The 13,106-nt window shown below is 43.0% G+C and overlaps 2 protein-coding genes across 4 annotated transcripts in view; both read left to right on the top strand.

Annotated features, from left to right (window-relative positions):
* Nucleotides 1-13,106, top strand: part of AGBL4 (AGBL carboxypeptidase 4) — a 1,613,281-nt gene that overhangs the window by 1,177,290 nt on the left and 422,885 nt on the right. The gene's annotated exons all lie outside the window — the stretch shown is intronic.
* Nucleotides 12,504-13,106, top strand: part of BEND5 (BEN domain containing 5) — a 38,019-nt gene continuing 37,416 nt past the window's right edge. Inside the window, exon 1 of one of the 2 annotated variants that reach the window (XM_077278444.1) lies at nucleotides 12,504-12,710. The gene's annotated coding sequence lies outside the window, so the exon portion shown is untranslated. The remainder of the gene's footprint in view (nucleotides 12,711-13,106) is intronic. The other variant, XM_077278446.1, reaches the window with a different exon arrangement.

The raw sequence follows: 13,106 nt of genomic DNA, 5'->3' as shown, positions 1-13,106 counted from the left end.
TTACCAAAAGGAATAGCTGCCCCAGGAAGCAGCTCAATGGGACAGTCATAATGCCTGTGTGGAGGAAGCTGATCTGCATTCTTCTTGTCACAGATGTCAGAGAACTCTTTATATGCTGGAGGTAAAGAAAATACCTGTATATGTGGTTCCATAGCCGTGGACTCAGGGACAGCTTCTGTTAACGCTGAGTTGCTCCTTGTTGGAAAGATAATCTCCTTGGTCTCCCAGTTGATAATTGGGTTCTGTGAACGCAACCAAGGAATGCCTAAAATCACAGGAAAATGAGGAGAAGAAATTAGCAAGAAAGAAAGTTGCTCCTGATGATTAGGCTCCAACAAAATTTCAAGGGGTACGGTCTCCTGATCCACAGGCCCAGAGAGTAAAGGTGACCCATCCACTGTTTCCATGGTAATTGGAGAGGCTCTTTGCTGAATTTCAATAACATGTTCCTTGGCAAATGCGATATCCATGAAATTGCCACCTGCACCTGAGTCAATCATAGCTGCACTGGAAATCCACTGTCCCGAACACAGGATCTTAATAGGGAGAGAACAGTGAGAGTTCTTCTCTTTCAGCTCCTTGGGGAGTGAAGTCAAAGAAAGTGAATGGAATACAGCGTTTAAAGGCAGGCTACATTCAGAGATGTCAGATTCATCATCACAGTTGTCATACTCCCCTACTGCTGCTAGCACCTTGTTAGGCCGTCTAGGACACTTAGGACAATTGATCAAGAAGTGGTCAGACTGGCCGCAGTAGAAACATAGACTTTCACGAAGGCGATGCGCCCGGGGCTCATTGATCTCGCGCCTCTGAACGGAATCAATTTGCATGGGCACCTCCTCCACCTCCCGAGAGGTTTTACCTGCAGGCTCTTTGGAAGGAAAGGAAAAGTTAGAAATACGGTTATATGCAGCAAATTTCTCCTGCCTAAGCTCAGTAAGGCGAATGTCAATGCCCACACAATGCTGTATAAATGTCTCTAGCTCTTGTGGTGACTCAGAGCGAGCTAGTTCATCTTTTATAATACTAGACAGACCCTTTTAAACATGGGCAATTGTGCATAACTGTCCCAATTGGTATCTACCGCTAATCTCCTGAATTCAGTGGCATACTCAATAACAGAATGTTTAGCCTGGCGCAAAGACAACAAAGAAGATTCTGCGGTTGCACGGCGATTAGGGTCATCAAACATTAATGCCATAGCGGCCAAGAAATCATCCAAGTTATTTAACCGTTGGTCACGAGACTCAATCATCGGATTCACCCAGGCGATCGCTCATGAGGTCAGTAGCATTATTACACACAATACTATGGATCTATCAGTAGGAAAACGGTCAGCATGCACATCAAAATATAGCATACATTGATTCACAAAGCCACAAAATTTGTCGCGATCACCATTAAATCTGAATGGGGGCAACTTAGGTGGGCTAGCTGGTGACGGTTGCCCAGAGGGTAAAGTCACTTGTGCAGCTATTTGCGTGCTTGTCCTGAAAAGCCCGTCCATACTGGGACTCTATGCCAGCAAGTTTGTTTTCCTGGGCTGCCATGCGGTTGCTTAAGTCCTGCAAAGTTTGTCCAAACACTTGTTGATTGTGTTCAAAGCTTCCAAACTTCTTTTGCAGACCTTCCACATCTTTCTGCAGTGATCTAATTATGGAAAACACCTGCTCTAATCTGCTCTCTGCAGTCATTGTTCCAGCAGTCTCCTTTTTTTTATGGCTAGAGTATCTTGTAATAATTATAGGGGATAACTCAGGGAGACTCTTTGCGTGGAACAAGACAACTACAGGACACAGTTTTATAAGTGGTAAAGTCTATATTATCACACGATGATTCAAACAGGTGCAGAGAGAAACTCAAGTCCACAACACTTGGTGCAAATAATAAACGCAGCTTAGCAGTCTATAGGAAACTTCAGAGGAAAATGCAATCAAGCAGAAAGTCTATGAAGCAGTTATTCTTGAGGATACTTGACACGAATAAATCCTTGTCTTAGTCCAAACACAGATAGATATGCTTATAAGGCAGTTCAAATCATATCTTAGCTCAACCAGGGAGGCCTGGTTAATAGTCTCAGGTTATAGCAAAGCAGCAGCAGCTTACATGTCCAGCAAATGAGATGGAAGTGAACACGAGCAGCAGATGGAGGATTACTTGGAAACTGGTGTATGCAGCAGGAACTCAGAGCAGAGTAGCAGGATCACCACACAGGTTCAGAGGAGCAGGTATATAGCCAGGGAGTAATCAGAGGTCAGGAGCTGGATGCAAGGCAGAATACTCTAGCACAGACTGAAGGCTGGGGTGGAGTTTTATAGCAGGAAGACACAGTGCACATGAGACCAAAGACGCCATCTTGGAAAAGGGCAGTAATGCACAAAAGGTAAAAAATGTTCAGAGTCCTGACAGGTGGATCCTGTGTTATCTACTGTATATAGAGGAGTTATCAGTCATTGTACAGGAGGAGGAGGAGGTGAGCTGTGACATCACTCATTGTGAATGGTGGATCCTGTGTTATCTACTGTTTATAGAGGTGTTATCAGTCATTGTACAGGAGGAGGAGGTGGCCTGTGACATCACTCATTGTCAATGGTGGATCCTGTGTTATCTACTGTATATAGAGGTGTTATCAGTCATTGTACAGGAGGAGGAGGTGAGCGGTGACATCACTCATTGTCAATGGTGGATCCTGTGTTATCTACTGTATATAGAGGTGTTATCAGTCATTGTACAGGAGGAGGAGGTGAGCTGTGACATCACTCATTGTGAATGGTGGATTCTGTGTTATCTACTGTATATAGAGGAGTTATCAGTCATTGTATAGGAGGAGGAGGAGTTGAGCTGTGACATCACCTATTGTGAGTGGTAGATCCTGTGTTATCTACTGTATATAGAGGTGTTATCAGTCATTGTACAGGAGGAGGTGAGCTGTGACATCACCTATTGTGAATGGCGGATCCTGTGTTATTTACTGTATATAGAGGTGTTATCAGTCATTGTACAGGAGGAGGAGGTGAGCTGTGACATCACCTATTGTGAATAGTAGATCCTGTGTTATCTACTGTATATATAGGTGTTATCAGTCATTATACAGGAGGAGAAGGTGAGCTGTGACATCACCTATTGTGAATGGTGGATCCTGTGTTATCTACTGTATATAGAGGTGTTATCAGTCATTGTACAGGAGGAGGAGGTGAGCTGTGACATCACCTATTGTGAGTGGTGGATCCTGTGTTATCTACTGTATATAGAGGTGCTATCAGTCATTGTACAAGATGAGGAGGTGAACTGTGACATTACCTATTGTGAGTGGTGGATCCTGTTATCTACTGTATGTAGAGGTATTATCAGTCATTGTACAGGAAGAGGAGGTGAGCTGTGACATCACCTATTGTGAATAGTGGATCCTGTGTTATGTACTGTATATAGAGGTGTTATCAGTCATTATACAGGAGGAGGAGGTGAGCTGTGACATCACCTATTGTGAATGGTGGATCCTGTGTTATCTACTGTATATAGAGGTGTTATCAGTCATTGTACAGGAGGAAGAGGTGAGCTGTGATATAATCTATTGTGAATGGTGGATCCTGTGTTATGTACTGTATATAGAGGTGTTATCATCAGTCATTGTACAGGACAAGGTGAGCTGTGACATCACCTATTGTGAATGGTGGATCCTATGTTATCTGCTGTATATAGAGATTCTGTCTTTCACTGTAATCATGTCCGTGATGGTACTGAGACTGAGGCTAGTAGCTAGTGTAAAAATTACTGATTTTTCTTACATAGGTTGTGACTTTAAACAATAGGTAATATTCTGAGGACACATTCCCTTTCATTGATGGTGGAGTTAAAACTGTAACACATCAGAGAGGGCATGAGGCTGACTGCCATTCCCACCCCACAGAATCCGTGACGAATTACTTTCTGATGTCTATAGTGTGCTGGCGCTTTGTATAGAAATACTGTAAGCTGGACCATAATGCAGGTTGATGTATTCGTAGTCAGTGACCGGTGGATCAGTCACCAGCCTGATGTGTGACCAGGATGAAGAATCCAAGGTAAAGACAATCGGTATTTACAAATATTCAGAACCTAATTAGAATATGGAGCTCCCTGCCCGACCTCCGGGGAGGCACCGCTTACCAATCTGGTAATAGGCAGATCAGGACAGAAACCAGGCCGAGCGGAATATAGATGGAAACCCAATTGTTCCGTATAGACCTGAATATAATTAGTTATGTCTGGAAGGCTGAGCAATGCACATTGCTTAACAGGAGCAGACGTGAGCACAATGTTACTTACACCAGGCAGCAAAGACCATCTTTATTGTTGCCACCGGATTTGCGGAGAATTCCCGGCCAATATATCTTATAGATCTCCTTTTTTTTTTTTTTCAATAAAATCTGATAAATCTCCAATTTCTGAACAGGAGTTAGTGACAAAAAGGAACTTTCTACATCAATTAAAAATATAAATCTGCGGAAATTCAATATGCCTTCGAGCCATGAAATACAAGCGCTCATAATAAGGCTACTTTTGGGACAAAAAGGAATGAGCAAAATGCAAGTCACGCCGTAGGCAGGAAATCAATATTACATTTGAAGAACTTCTTTTTTTTTTTTTCACTTTTTTTTATTTTACAAGTAAACTTTTGTCGTCTTCCAAGCTCAAGTAATGTCATTTCTGATTGTTAGTGATTACATATTAATCGCATGATCGGAGCCTCAAAACGCGCTGGACCTGATTTCAGAACATCACAGTCAGAACCGTCAACATTAAAGAATTCTTTTCCTCTTGCATACATATAATGGTCTTCGTTACCACAAAGTATATATGAGCGAATCTTCCAAAATTGTTCAGATTCGTTCTAATTCAGTCTGAACTGAAACTGCCCCCAATTACCTTGAGGGATTGATTAAAATTATTATTTTTTTTTTAAAGTATGCTTTCCTTTCCTCACATGTTGTTACATCTCTGCTGCCTCCGCAGTTTGTCAGTGCTCCGCTCCTGTGTTTTGTTCTTCCACCGATATATACTGTATGTATATAGGGGTTCCCCTATACAGCTACATAGAAAACTGATTTTTTTTCTGCATAGACATGAATTGTAAAGTTTCTGTGTCTAATGAGTTAATGACTGGGGACTAGCTGCTATGATGTCTCCCATATACAGGGTTTCCTGCTCTCTTGTCTCTCTGCAGCACATGTTTAGAAGCAGTACAGAGCAGTGTAACTGTGAATCCAGCACTGGGGTGAGATGAAACACTTACTAGAAAGCAGCAGAAAAATTTGTTTTAGGAGTCTACTGTTGCATCCCATCTCACCGGTGCACCTCCCTCTTTCTCAGCCATTCAGTCAAGCTTTGACCATAGCAGATGTTAGCAGTTTTTTCTACAATGGGGCGAAGTGGGATGGGGTCATGAGTAGGGGGAACTAAAGCATATTTCTTAGATACAATGTTTCCAAATGAGCTATTATATGTATACAAGAGGAATAACACTATTTTGGTCTCACTCTCTACATCATCCTGCAGTTTTCACCAGTTTTTCTCCTCTGCAGTTTCTGTCTCTTATTTTATTGCTCTCTGAGCTAATGAGTGGGGACTAGCTGCTATGATGTCTCCCATACACAGGGATTCTTGCTCTCCTGTCGCTCTGCAGCACATGTTTAGAAGCATCAATAGTACTAATGATGTTATACAGCAGTACAGAGCAGTGTAACTGCGCATCCAGCACTGGCGTGAGATAAAACACTTACTAGAAAGCAGCAAAAGAATGTGCTTTATGAATCTCCTGTTTTCTCTCCTCTCACCTGTGCACCTCGCATTTCCTCAGCCAATCAGTCAAGTTAGATTTTAGGAATTTTTTTTAGTGCAGTGGGTAGTTCCAGCGGATGACGGTCGGTGTGCACCCAGTTACCATTCCCCCTGACATCCTGCACTGCACACGCCATACTGTTTTTACATTACGTTCCATAGTAATGCAGTAAGCTCGTGAGCGCCCCCTAGTGGTGGCTGCAGGCGGAAGAAATGTTATGTTTTAAGATAATATCTCAGCAGGGGATTTGGAACTCTGTATTAAAAAAAAACAGCAACAAAGCATTGATAAATGGTGAAGATTCACTTTGTAGAGCCATAAAAGCAAAGCCAAGGATGCCTCCTTATGTTTAATATTTTCTATGGAATCCTCCTGCACTAAAAGATAAATAGTAGTCAAAATGAATAATGTATGTAAAGCTAAAACATATTAAGGGCCCTTTGTGGATACTTGTATTGTTCTGGCGCATACACCCTGGAATATGCTGAATGGAAAGACAAACTCTTCCAAACAAAACTCTCATAAAAAATAGATTTCCAAAATTTTTCTCATACCAGAATTGATATTCAGAGTTTTCCAAAACTGCTGATCTTTGCTCATGTTATGTTTTCTTTTTTTATTTTATCCTGTAGAGATTCTACATGAAACACTATGGCTAAAATGTTCCATTTTATATAAATTGCTGGATGGAGATGAAGAGGTTTGTATGGGGTCAGAGTCAGTCATCCATTGGTTGCACAAATTCTTTTTTTGGCTGTGTTCACATGTTGCATTTTTGCTGCATTTTTTAATGCAAATTTTAAGCTATGTTTTACAGTACCAGCAAAGTGTATGAGAAATCTCATGCACACACATTGTTTAGGTTTTTTTTTCCTGAGTCCTGACTGATTTGGAAAACCGCTGCGTTTTTGCAAGCTGCAGCATGTCACTTCTTTCAGCGTTTTTGCAGCATTTTTTCACCCATAGAAAACAATGGTTAAGTGCAAAAACACAGCAAAAAAGGCAAGTGTCAGGTTTTGCTGTGTTTTTGATGCAAAAATCTTAAGAATGTTGCATCGTGATATTTTTTTTTGGGGGGGAATAAACTTTATCAGCATGATCAAGAGACAACAAAAATGCAGCAAAAAAGCAACAAACGCACAACAAAAAAAGCGCAGCAAAACCTGCTTTTTGTAAGCAGGTTCTTAAATATTGACTCAAAAATGTAATTATTTTGCGCATCGTTTTTCGGCTGCTTTTGCTGCAGAAAAAAAAAAGAAGCAAAAATGCAAATATATTACGCAGAGTTTTTCCTGCTGTTTTTGTTGCAGAAAAAAAAAAAACTTTTTCCAAAATGACAAAAAAATAAAAATAAATGTGATAGTCACCCTCTTTTTATTAGTTATTTACATTGTGGAATGCAGGGATGGTCCACATTCACAAAGCAACTATAGTGGAGATTTTTATCTTCAGGGTGTGGTATTTTTTTTTTTCTGCCAACAAAAAAGCTGCAAAAACGACACATGTAACCATACCTTAAAGACCCTGGATAGAATCTCCACTATAGAAGTTTTTATGTGAATGTGGACCACACCCGAATTCCCACCAATGCACATAACTGAGAAAGAATATCACTTTTGTTTATTTTTATTTTTCCTTTTTGGATTTTTTTTTTTAAACACTAAAATCCATTTATTTCAGTGCTACATTAAAACTTGACGACTGTTCTGCAGGTGCCGATCTGTGATTCTAAAAAAAAAATCCAAAAAAAGAAGAAAAACGTGACGCCTTATAACGTTAATAGGGAAAGGCAGATTATTATGAGTTGTAAATGGCTGCTGCAAATCAATTTCCTGTTGTGTCTTCAGATTTGTGCGCTTGGCAGTGAGCTGTATTGATCGCGCGATGGTGAAGTTAGCGAGCGAAACCAAATTAGGTACAGAAAACATGGAGAATTGGATGAGGGATGCGCAGCCAAATATAGACACCGCAATCACAAAGGATTTCACAGGTTGCTTAATGTTCACCTCGCTTACTAACCTGGAGATTTTCCATCACCGCCGACGTTCCGAGACGCAGTAAAGGTTGGACACAGTTTAACACCTTAGAGGGAACCTGTAAAGATGTTCTTTGCTACTGATACCAGGGGTCTGGCTGCATAAGGCCTAGTTAATGGTGAAACAATCAATTTTTTAGGAATCAAATTCGTCATGAATTTCCGCAAAAATTTCCATGTTCTAGAATCTACTCGGGATGTGGTTCTCGTGAATCCGGCAAAATGGTGGCCACATTTCTGGATTCCTTAGAGGGCTGGAAAGGGGTTAAAATAGTGTAAAAAAAAAAAACAACTTTAGGCCAGTCTCACACGTCCAGATAATTCCGGTACCGGAAAAATCGGTACCGGAGTTATCCGTTTCCGTGTGCTCACGTGGCACATCAGTGTGGCACACGTGCGGCCGCCCGTGTGCCGACTGAGTACCACACGGACCGTGCAGGAGACAGTGCTTCAGTAAGCGCTGGAGAGAAGGAATGAAAAATCAATGTTTTTTTTATTATTTTTGTCTTTAAAATAAAGATCCTTGTCACCTCCCCCCTCCCACCCCCTGTGCGCCCGCCCGCTGGAAAAAAAAAAAAAACCCAGCTCCCTCGATGCTTCCTCTCAGCACCGCAGCTTGTCCTGTATGAGCAGTCACGTGGTACCACTCATTACAGTGATGAAAATGCGGCTCCACCCCTATGGTAACTTTATTTCAACCGCAAAAAAAAATAAAAAACAATGATTTTTCATTCCTTCTCTGCTGGAGAGAATAAATGAAAGGCGGCTTCAGCACCCAAAGCAGGGGACAGCGCTTACTGTAGCACTGTCTCCTGCACAGTCCGTGTGGTACCCAGTCGGCACACGGGCGGCACACGGCTGCCGCCCGTGTGCCACACTGATGTGCCACGTGAGCACACGGACACGGATAACTCCGGTACCGATTTTTCCGGTACCGGAATTATCTGGACGTGTGAGACTGGCCTTAAGGGTATGTGCACACGTTGCGGATTTTGCTGCGGATCTGCAGCAGTTTTCCATAAGTTTACAGCACCATGTAAACCTATGGAAAACAGAAACCACTGTGCCCATGCTGCGGAAAAAAAACACTGCGGTTTACATTCCGCAGCATGTCAATTCTTTGTGCGGATTCTACAGCGGTTTACACCTGCTGCTCTATAGGAATCCGCAGGTGTAAAACCGCAGGTGGAATCCGCACAAAATCCACGGTTATTCTGCAGTAAATCCACGCATTGCCTTTTACCTGCGGATTTATCAAATCCACTGCAGAAAAATCCGCAGACCTCTAGAATACGTGTGCACGTAGCCTTATACTCACCTTTCTTTTTCTGTTCCTGCACACCCCAGCTCCCCAATCTTCTGTTCATCCATCGTTCCATTCGGCAGTAAGGTCAGTTTATAGCGTTTGTCCAGGCTCGGGGCTCACACAATGCGACTGCAGACATGTGAATCCTCACAGCGTTAACTGTATATGTTGTCAGCATTTTTTGGTGCCGAAACCCGGGCGGGCACATGACTGCCGATATGCAATTTGCATACATAGGGTCACATGCTGACTAGACATGCGCAGCCTCGGTCAATGCAAGCGTACTGAACGAGGACATGTCTAGTCAGTATGGTCATGTGGTCAGAAGTATGTAAATCGCATACTTGAACTCACATGACTGCCCGCTCCCGGCACCGGAGAATCCTGACAGTGCGCACTGTGCAGGTTCAAAAGTCTGCAGACTCAGGCTGCTGTCACACTAGCAGTATTTGGTCAGTATTTTACCTCAGTATTTGTAAGCCAAAACCAGGAGTGGAACAAATAGAGGAAAAGTATAATAGAAACATATGCTCCACTTCTGTATTTATCACCCACTCCTGGTTTTGGCTTGCAAATACTGATGTAAAATACTGACCAAATACTGCTAGTGTGACGGCAGCCTCATAGAGTGGACAACCCCTTTAACCCCTTACCGACATCGGACGTACTATACCGTCCGATGTCGGCTCCCCTGCTTTGATGCAGGGCTCCGCGGTGAGCCCGCATCAAAGCCGGGACATGTCAGCTGTTTTGAACAGCTGACATGTGCCTGCAATAGCGGCGGGTGAAATCGCGATTCACCCGCTGCTATTAACTAGTTAAATGCTGCTGTCAAACGCAGACAGCGGCATTTAACTACCGCATCCGGCCGGGCGGCCGGAAATGACATCATCGCTGACCCCCATCACATGATCGGGGGTCGGTGATGTGTCAGGATGGTAACCATAGAGGTCCTTGAGACCTCTATGGTTACTGATGCCGGCCTGCTGTGAGCGCCCCCTGTGGTCGGCGCTCACAGCACACCTGCATTTCTGCTGCATATAAATCGCTGCTATGTAGCAGAGCCGATCGAGTGGTGCCTGCTTCTAGCCTCCCATGGAGGCTATTGAAGTATGGCACAAGTAAAAAAAAAGTTAAAAAAAATGTGAAAAAAATAAAAAAAATATAAAAGTTTAAATCACCCCCCAATCAAAATAAATCAATAAAAAAAAATCAAACCTACACATATTCAGAATCGCCCGATCTATCAATAAAAAAAAGCATTAACCTGGTCGCTAAACGGCGTAATGAGAAAAAAAATCGAAACCCCAGAATTACGTTTTTTTGGTCGCCGCGACATTGCATTAAAATGCAATAATGGGCGATCAAAAGAACGTATCTGAACCAAATTGGAATCATTAAAAACGCCAGCTCGGCACACAAAAAATAAGCCCTCAACCGACCCCAGATCATGAAAAATGGAGACGCTACGAGTATCGGAAAATGGCGCTTTTTTTTTTTTTTAGCAAACTTTGGAATTTTTTTTTCACCACTTAGGTAAAAAATAACCTAGTCATGTTAGGTGTCTATGAACTCGTAATGACCTGGAGAATCATAATATCAGGTCAGTTTTAGCATTTAGTGAAGCTAGCAAAAAAGCCAAGCAAAAAACAAGTGTGGGATTGCACTTTTTTTGCAATTTCACCGCACTTGGAATTTTTTTCCCGTTTTCTAGTACACAACATGGTAAAACCAATGACGTCGTTCAAAAGTACATCTCGTCCCGCAAAAAATAAGCCCTCACATGGCCAAATTCACGGAAAAATAAAGAGGAGAGCGAAAAACGAAAACGAAAAAACGGAAAATCCCACGGTCATGAAGGGGTTAAGGGTACAGCACCAAATGGGGTTGATGGAAAAAACAGAGGCCTGGAGAGCTGTGGTGGCTTAGTAATAAAGAAAGGGGAGTGTCATTTTTTTGTTTTTGTTTGACCCTTTCAATAAATCAGGGCAATTTCTATTCGGACTGAATATATTCTGACCTTATCGAATCTTTTGGACGAAAACGATTGAACCTGCCTAAATTTCAAGAGATTTGCTCATTTCTAGGTTGAACACACCAGTTTTGAGATAATCAGATGTTACCGAGCTGAGAAATCAAGCTCCGAAGCCAGGAGCAAATTAGCCTGGAATGCATTGAGGGCGCGTAGACACGGAGATGATCCGATTATCGGAGGTGTGCGTGCTGTCTGAGGAAAAAATCAGATATGTGCACATCCCCATCGAATAGCATGGGTTCGAGCGCTGTCTGATGTTTTGACAGATTATACTTAGGCCGAAAATACAGTTGTCTGCATGAGTCTGGAGCTCATGCAACAAATGTGGTACCTCCTAGAACAATATGTCCTCACTTTCTTTGTCCGCCCAACTGCACCTTGAACTTGACCTTGTCTAACTCACTAACTCTAACTAGGAAGCACAGTCCTTTTCCGATGACTAAACCCTCCCCCTATGGGCTAGTCCACTTACTTCTGACCCTGCTGTCTGTTGCTGGGCAGACCTTCCTTACACTACACACTATACCTTACTCTCTTGTCATCATGTAACGACGGTCACTATTTTATGTCCTAAATCCTAATCCGTGTCCTACCCTCCACTTATTCTGTACCGTACACTGCCCACATCATGCATGGCCTTTACGTTACCGTATCACAACACATTCCATAAACCCGCAGGACACAGTCTACACTTCACCTGACACAATGTATGTAACAGACGCATGACATTATTCACATTACACCATCGGCGTCTTCGGCGGCAGGAACGTCCCTCAGGACGGAAATCTCACGGTCTCGTGGATCACTGTCACCACCACCACATCCGCTGTGGGAATGTATAGGCTTCATCTTACATCATATATAATAACTACTCAAACAAATAGAACAAGAAAAATAAATAAATAAATAAATAAATAAATAATGTGAAAAATATTTCCGGCTAAGAAAAGTTTGCAAAATAAATAAAAAAAATACATTAAAAAATCTGCACGGGAAATTAATCAAAATAATAAATAACAGAATAAAACAGTAAAAAAAAAAGATACTAAAGAGACGAACAAATAAAATAAAAATAATTTCCTGAATGAAAAGCAAAAGGAGATCCATCAAAATAAACTATTCACGTTTTATACTGACAAGAGGAGGTTGTGTGTATTTCCTCTGCCCAGCGTGCTGAGACCTGTAGTCCCCCAGCTACAGTGCCGGTCTGTGAGAGCAGTACAGCCGGGGGTTCTGCGGGCTCTCGAGGATTCGGCGCTCCATTGCTCTCGCCTTGTCGCCGCATCCTCCGTTGCCAGGGCAACCGCTTGGTGGCTGATTGCCGAGCGGGGCCCGACAGCGGGCGGAGCACGTCCGCTGTAGTCCGCTTTTTGGAAGATAACGTGTGCAGCCCGCCGCCCGGTTGCCCGGTGTCCTGCCCAGCTCCGCCGAGGACCTCGATAAGAGGAAGGTGTGCACCGAGTACCGGAGGAGGCCGCGGGGAGGAGCTCGCTGCAGAGGGCGCAGATCCTAGCAGGTGAGCACCATCATGTGTCATAAGTCACGACAGCTCATGTTATATCACGATTGTCCCTCATTATCGCTCCTGACGTTCACATGGGCATGCAGGCTGATGCCAGTCTTGTTTGTGGGGGGGTAAACGTGTAGTAATAAGTTTGGACCATCGGGGTCTTCGCGCGGCGGCGTCCTATCACGATGCCACCTTTTATGCCACTTTGTGACCCAAAGACCCCAACACTGTCTGATAGCCGGGGGTCCAACATCCAGGACCGAGCATGCGCCATGACGACCCTTTCTGCCCAGGTTTCACTTCACGCCATACGGACCCGATCCATCAATAGGTTTTCTTTGGCGTGAACCCCTCTCGATTCATGAATTAATGACTTGAGTCTCCCTTAAAGTTGTCTTTTGT

This window comes from Ranitomeya variabilis, chromosome 8, assembly GCF_051348905.1.
Source record: "Ranitomeya variabilis isolate aRanVar5 chromosome 8, aRanVar5.hap1, whole genome shotgun sequence".
Taxonomy (NCBI): Eukaryota; Metazoa; Chordata; class Amphibia; order Anura; family Dendrobatidae; genus Ranitomeya; species Ranitomeya variabilis.
The sequence above is the reverse complement of the archived record's forward strand: the minus strand, read 5'-3'. Positions and strand labels throughout refer to the sequence as shown.